At 45.4% G+C, this 7966-nt stretch overlaps 1 pseudogene across 1 annotated transcript; it reads right to left on the reverse strand.

Moving 5' to 3' along the window:
* Nucleotides 1-7294: 7294 nt before the first annotated feature.
* Nucleotides 7295-7703, reverse strand: LOC118531238 (ATP synthase F(0) complex subunit j, mitochondrial pseudogene; annotated as a pseudogene). Its single transcript, XR_013447455.1, has 2 exons — nucleotides 7558-7703; nucleotides 7295-7344 (listed from the first exon to the last, which is right to left on the reverse strand). The product of XR_013447455.1 is annotated as an ATP synthase F(0) complex subunit j, mitochondrial pseudogene (transcript).
* Nucleotides 7704-7966: the final 263 nt, after the last annotated feature.

Below are 7966 nucleotides of genomic sequence, written 5' to 3' on the forward strand. Positions count from 1 at the left end.
CTGGCTGCTAGTTGGAGACTAGAACCTTCTCCATGGCTGGGCCCACTTTCTTTCGTTTGCCCTGGGCTCTAAAGAAAACGTATACACTAATGTTTTCCTAAATCAGGCCAAAGCAAATTTTTTCCTCACTTCCCCGCTCTGAGCCCACGCCCCCTACTCATACCTTTGCCTTTGTACTTAGGTGTCGATTTGGCCAACCTGCCGAGCAATCTCCCTCCTCTAGCTAAGCTAGCTCTGCTCAGAGTCTTAGGCGCCCACCATTACCACCCGGCCTCCAGGTCGGGGCCTTTTGACACGTGAGAGAAAAGCGCCAGAGGTGACGTTGCCTCGAGTTTTTTTATTTCAAACTTAATCTACTCTTGGAAACCGAAATCCGTCTGAAGCATTACTAGTTGGGCCCCAGGTATCCACCCTTTATATTCATGGTGTGAAATCAGGCAAGCATACACGCACCGCAGTAACCCACTCCGGGTACAAATCTGAGAACCTGTCAGGATGCGTGCCTGGGGAGGCTGAAGATCGCGCGTCCTCCACCGGGAGGAAGCGCGGACAAAGTTGGGGGGCTGCTGAGGATTCCAGTGGCAGGAGGGGGGGTGGAGTTTGAGGAGCCCAGGGCCGAGCCGCCGCGCTTCCTGGCAGGTCCGTACGGGCGGAGGCGCTGCCGCGGTGGCCCAAGTAGCAGCTCGCGTCCGGGGAGAGCGGGCGGAGGCTGGGCTCCGCCGGGGCCAGGCAGCGCTTCAAGGTACCACGAGGGTGCTCGGTACCGTCCTCGTCCGCAGCTCGAGTTCCAGCGACGCGTGCTTTCCGCGCCTGGACTTCAGGATGCGGGGTGGAAACGGGGCCCCCGCAGTCTTTCGCTGGCGTGCGGCGGCCGCCTCGCCCCCCACCCCCGGTCCCGGTGCAGAGCTCCCCCGGCCCGCGGGCGACGCGGGGGCAGGGACTGGGTGCGGAGCGAGGCAGGGAGGGACCTGGAAAAACCACCCAGATTGCATTGCAGTGGGCGAGGCCGCCCGGAGGAGCCGGTTCCCCTGAGCCGCCGCCCCGCGGGCGTTCGCGGTGCGCGGTTCCCAGGTGCTTGGCCCTGTCTGGCGGGGACGCGGGACTCGGTGCGTGCTGGCCCACGCCCGGCGGACCCGAGTGCGTGCGACCACCTCGAGGAGGGTCAACGCCGGGCGGCCGACAGTGGCCGAGACAGTGGTTACGACCGCTCAGGAAGTCCTGCCCCGCCGGTCGTCTGGGGCCTCTGGTATTCGGATTAATCATTTGTGTAGCGCGTTTGGATAAACCGAGAACTTTATTATCGGCGCCTTTGTCAGGGATTCCGCGGCGCTATCCATATTAGAATCGAATCTCAGAGCTGCTCCTTTTCAGAGACTTGTCTTCTTCCTGTTTAAGGAAGTCCGATCCCTGGGTTCTCCTGTTTTTAATTTAAATTCGAATTTGTACAACTAGGTTACAAGGACAGGGATTTTGTTTTGTTTTTCCTCTAATGTATTCCGAGGGTTGGAACAGAGCCGGATGTACACTAGGCACTCAACAAATATTTGTTGAAAGATTTTAATGAGTAACACCCACCCATTTTCGCAGCTCTTGTTTCCTAGCGAGGGCATAGTTCATCACTGAGAAGGAGAAATTCTGAAAATGGGAGTCTACAGGTAATTTAAGTCTCAAGTGTTTAAAAAGAGTAGGTGCTAATTCTTGGACGGACAAACCTACTTTTGTTAAATAAGTTAAACTCTTGTAAAATGCAGGAATGCCGAGAAAAAAGAAATCTATGCAACACTGCAGTTCTGAATACAAAAATGTCTATCCCACCATCTAGAATAATTCTAATATACTAAGAATAATCAGTAGGAGGTGGCTGGGAGGGACCTTGAAGGGTGGATCACTCTACCGGTGGTCTTCACTCAAGACCACACTTAAAACTCCCAAAACAAATGAGAATCTGTTTTTGTGGTGTGTGTGTGTGTGTATTTAGCAGCAGAGACCCAATTGTGAGACAGGCTACACAATATCTTGCCTGTATTCATGAAAATATTAAAGTTATGAAGGACAGGGGCGCCTGGGTGGCTCAGTGGGGCGCCTGGGTGGCTCAGTTGGTTAAGCGACTGCCTTCGGCTCAGGTCATGATCCTGGAGTCCCAGGATCGAGTCCCACATCGGGCTCCCTGCTCGGCAGGGAGTCTGCTTCTCCCTCTGACCCTCCCCCCTCTCATGCTCTCTCTCTCTCATTCTCTCTCTCAAATAAATAAATAAAATCTTTAAAAAAAAAAAATAAAGTTATGAAGGACAAAGACTGAAGAACTGTTCTATATGAAAGGACTTTATGAGACATGACCACTAAATGCAGCATGGATCATGGACCCGGAACCTTCTTTCCCTGCCCCACTTTAATGGACATTATTGAGGGGCGCCCGGGTGGCTCAGTAGGTTAAACCTCTGCCTTTGGCTCAGGTCATGATCGCAGAGCCCCGGGATGGAGCCTATAATCGGACTCCCTGCTCAGTGGGGAGTCTGCTTCTCCCTCTGTCCCTCACGTCCCTCGTGCTCTGTCTCTCTCAAATAAATAAATAAAATGTTAAAAAAAAAAAAATGGATATAATTGAGATAATAGGAAAATTTTGAGTAGGGTCTGTAGATTAAATAATAGTATTGTATCAGTGTTAATTTCCTGATTTTTATATTACTGTGGTTTGGCAGGAGAATATCCTTTGTGTTAGGAAATACCCACTATTGGGGCGCCTGGGTGGCTCAGTTGTTAAGCGTCTGCCTTCAGCACAGGTCATGATCCCAGGGTCCTGGGATCGAGCCTGACATCGGTCTCCCTGCTTGGCAGGAAGCCTGCTTCTCCCTCGCTCTCCCCCTGCTTGTGTTCCCTCTCTCGCTGTGTCTCTCTCTGTCAAATAAATAAATAAAATCTTAACAAAAAAAAAAGGAAATACCCACTATTTAGGGATAAAGGGAATAATGTATATAATTTTACTCTCAAACGATTCCAGATGTATATATATAGGAGAGAGAAAATGATAAACCAAATGTGGCAAAATGTTAACGTTGGTGAATCTGAGTGAAGGAATTTTTTATTCTATTCTTTGCAACTTTTAAAAACTTTTTAAAAAAATTTTAGAGGACGTTTTTGCTACCACCACCATTTGGTGTTTAACAAGGCTCTGTCTGATGACTTTCTATGCTAACCTAATCCTTCTTCCTATAGAATGAATCCATTTTCTTTGTCTTTTCCTTGGTGAAAGAAGAAGGAAATAAAGGTCATCACATTTTTTTGTATAACAATACTCTTAAATCCTTTAAGGTTGTTCTTAAATAACTTTCCTAGACTAAATTACTACAAGCTTTTGAAGCTTTCATTGTGAATCTTTTCTACTTTTAATTATCTTCATTACACTCCTTGGACCCTTTTCTTTTTATCACTTTTAGAGAGCAGCTCTTGAACTGGACAAAATTCAAATGTCTCTACCATGGTCAGTGACCATTGACACAGTGGTATCTCTATGTCATTCTCTTTTTTTTTAAGATATTTATTTGTTTGTTTGTTTGTTTTAGAGAGAGATCGTGCACAAGTGGGGAGAGAAGCAGAGGGAGAGGGAGAGAGAATCTGAAGCAGACTCCGTGCCAAGTGTGGAGCCCAAAGTGGGGCTTGATCTCACAACGAAACCAAGATTCAGACGCCTAACCAACCGAGCACCCAGGCACTGCTCTATGTCATTTTCTTTTTTCTTTTTTTTTAAAGATTTTATTTATTTATTTGAGACAGAGAGAATGAGAGAGAGAGAGCACATGAGAGGGGGGAGGGTCAGAGGGAGAAGCAGGCTCCTTGCTGAGCAGGGAGCCCGATGCGGGACTCGATCCAGGGATTCCAGGATCATGACCTGAGCCGAAGGCAGTCGCTTAACCAACTGAGCCACCCAGGCGCCCTATGTCATTTTCTTATAACTTGTAATGCAGTTCCGCATTTTTTTTGTCACAGTATGTGCCTTTATTTTTTTTAATTTTATCTTATTATGTTATGTTAATTACCATACATTACATCATTAGTTTTTGATGTAGTGTTCCATGATTCATTGTTTGTGTATAGCACCCAGTGCTCCATTCAATACGTGCCCTCTTTAATACCCATCACTGGGCTAACCCATCCCCCCACCCCTCTCCCGTCTAGAACCCTCAGTTTGTTTCTCAGAGTCCATAGTCTCTCATGGTTCATCTCCCCCTCCCATTTCTCCCTAAAGACTATAGTGGTAGCAATACATTTGCTGGCTCCGGTTTTGTTTGAGATCTCTAGATCTTTCTTGGAGTTCTCAATTGCACATACCTAGCTATTCTCTTGTACCTGTAAGGAAACAGTCTTCAGGGGACGCCTGGGTGGCTCAGTTGACTAAGCGTCTGCCTTTGGTTCAGGTCATGATCCCAAGGTCCTGGGATCAAGCCCCATGTCAAGCTCCCTGCTCAGTGGGGAGCCTGCTTCTCCCTCTGCCTGCTGCCCGCCACCCGCTTGTGCTCTCTCTCTTTGACAAATAATAAATAAAATCTTAAAAAAAAAAAATTTTTTTTTTTTTAAAGGGCCTTCAAAAGTAAATCAAAGTATGGATCTTTGAACTCTCTGAATAGACACCATGAGCAAAGCTCACCCTCCTGAGTTGAAAAAATTTATGGACAAGAAATTGTCATTGAGATTAAATGGTGGCAGACATGTCCAGGGAATATTGTGGGGGTTCAATCCCTTTATAAATCTTGTGATAGATTAATGTGTGGAGATGGCAACTCATGGGAAACAAGAATATTGGAATGGTGGTAATACAAAGAAATGATATCGTATTAGAAGCCTTGGAACAAGTATAAACGAAGGGTGTGTTCACCGGAAGAAATCAACTGCTGCCGCATGTCCCCTCTCCATAGCATCTGTTTTCCTACAAAATAAAAATCGGGTCATGTACATTTTTATATTGAACTTTTTCGTTAAATCAACTTTTGTAATAATAAAGAAAAGTGAATCGAATGTTCTTGAAGTAGAGTAGTGATGGTGGTGAATATACTAAAAACCACTGAATTGTATACTTGAAAAGGGTGAATGTGAATTATATCTCAGTTTTTTAAAAAGCAAATCAATGTAGGGGCGCCTGGGTGGCTCAGTCGTTAAGCATCTGCCTTCGGCTCAGGTCATGATCCCAGGGTCCTGGGATCGAGCCCCGCATCGGGCTCCCTGCTTGGTGGGAAGCCTGCTTCTCCCTCTCCCACTCCCCCTGCTTGTGTTCCCTCTCTCGCTATGTCTCTCTCTGTCAAATAAATAAATAAAATCTTAAAAAAAAAAAGGCAAATCAATGTAAAAGCCTGTGTTCTGAGGCTACCACAAGCCACTGATATTTCTTAGTTATTTGTTTTAGATGCAGTTGTCAAAGAGATCACATTTTATACTCCCTGGACAAATCCAACCTCTCTGAGGTAAGGGGAAGTGATGGTCAGGATAACTAAATACATTATAATTTTCTGTGGATTACTCTGTGCATCACATATTTAAACAAATTACTGGTCTGAACCTTTATTATAGCAATTATTATGGATGGTCTGTATGGAAAAAGTATGGGTTTATTAATTGGCCCTGCCATTTTCTCCCTCATGGCCTTGAATGTGTCCCTTAGCTTCACAAGGATTCAGTTTTTCACCTGTAAAAATGGGGATGATGACAATGTATATGTCATAGGTTTTCAGGGGCGAAGAAATGTATAAAGAAGTATCTTCCTTAAAGAAAACAAACCTGAGAACTAGTAAGTTTACTATTCAAGAGCAATCTCCAGGTGGAGAGGGGGGGTCTCTTCAGACAACCACAAAGGCCGTAACCCTCTGACCTTTGTTAGCTTAGACTAAAGACACCATCAAGGCAGGCTGAAACATTTAAACAAGACTTTACTGACTGTCATGTCATAGGGAGATACACAAAAATTACATATAGGGAAATGCTCCATGAATCTGTACAAAATGCACCTTCTCCTTGGGAACCACAGATGTACTTCACTTGGCATACAGGGAAATGATTCCACTCAGAGAATTCCTCCCTCCTTATTCCTGGCCTCATGCCCTTTGCCCAGGGGTACATCCCTGCCTCTCCCAAAATCCAGTTAAGGAAGCATGGCAGCAAACCTTATCTTTTAAGTCAAGGTGAGTTGACAGGAGGGGGTGTTTAAAGTTTTTATTTTTTGGTAATCTCTACACCCAACATGGGGCTTGAACTTAAAACCCTGAGATTCAAGAGTCACACATCCACCAACTGAGCCAGCCAGGCACCCCTCCGCATTGTCCTTTTTTGTCTCATTCAGACTCCCATTGGAAAAAATTATGTCAGAATTTTGAAGCCACTGCCTTGATCCCTTCCGAAAATTATCAACAAATTGATTTTCCTAAGACTCACTTGTGTTTTTAACGACTGAGCCACCCAGGCACGCCTTTTATTTTTTTAAGACTCACTTGTGTTTTTATTTTTATTTTTATTTTTTTTAAAGATTTATTTATTTATTTATTTGACAGAGAGAGACACAGTGAGAGAGGGAACACAAGCAGGGGGAGTAGGAGAGGGAGAAGCAGGCTTCCCCGCGGAGCAGGGAGCCCGATGCGGGGCTCGATCCCAGGACCCTGGGATCACAACCTGAGCCAAAGGCAGACGCTTAACGACTGAGCCACCCAGGCGCCCCAAGACTCACTTGTGTTTTTAAAATTAATATATATTGGGGTGCATGGGTCGCTCCATCGGTTGGGCCACTGACTCAGGATTTCAGCTTAGGTCATGATCTCATGGGTCATGGGATTGGGCTCTGCTCTCAGCGGGGAGTCTGCCTGAGATTCTCTCCCTCTGCTGCTCTCCTCGCTCATGCTCTGTGCACGCTCTCTCAAATAAATAAATCTTTAAAAAACGAAAATTAAAAAATAAAAGTAGTACAAGCGTGTCATCTTATAAGTCTAATCATGCTACATGGTTTATAATAAAAAAAACTGCAGTTACCTGTCTCTCCCCTGAATTCTGACTCCTGCTTCCCAGAGGCACCTACCCACTTTCAGCTATTTTCTGTTCTTGTAACCTCATTTTCTGCTAACATGCATTTACTAATATTGCCTACCTCAGTCTTTTTTCTTCTGTGACAGTGCATCTCACAGGTACATGTATTCATGCCACAAAGGAAACAACACTTCTACAAGGCTACAGCGATGTTCCATGTTCCCATCCAACAGAGCTTGCTGAAATTTACAGCCAGACTGACATTCCATCTGATGTGTACTCCAAATAAAGCTGGTTAAGGATGACCATGCACAGGTGCAGGACTTGAAGCTTTCAAAGCTTTACCTTTTTTTTTTTTTTAAAGATTTTATTTATTTATTTGACAGAGAGAGACACAGCGAGAGAGGGAACACAAGCGGGGGGAGTAGGAGAGGGAGAAGCAGGCTTCCCGCTGAGCAGGGACCCAATGCGGGGCTCGATCCCAGGGCCCTGGGATCATGACCTGAGCCGAAGGCAGACGCTTAACGACTGAGCCACCCAGGCGCCCCAAAGCTTTACCTTTTTTATCAGCACTCCTGATTTTATAAACCATGAAGCCCATCAACTCCATTCCTACCCAAATCTCCTGCTAAACTTGGTGGGGATCCAAACATTTTTAATAAGGCTTTGAAGCATCTCAGCGCAGCACCACCAGCTAAGGCTGCCCCAACTCGCACAGCCAATGACTCAGAAAGGTCCAAGCCCACTTCAATCTTGTTCCTTTTTTCAAATTGAATTGGAAGGATGGAATAAATTATATATTCTTTAGTTGAAATCTCAAATCCATCTATGATGCTTCCCAGAGCCCTCAGTGATTACCACTATAGACTATGTACTTAAAATCCTGCCCTGTATTATTTATTTCAAGTAGGCAAAAGCTTTCTTAAAATTCTAGACTCTCAATTAATGGCCACTTTATGGCCACTGC

The sequence above is a fragment of the Halichoerus grypus genome, chromosome 5 (genome assembly GCF_964656455.1).
Source record: "Halichoerus grypus chromosome 5, mHalGry1.hap1.1, whole genome shotgun sequence".
NCBI lineage: Eukaryota > Metazoa > Chordata > Mammalia > Carnivora > Phocidae > Halichoerus > Halichoerus grypus.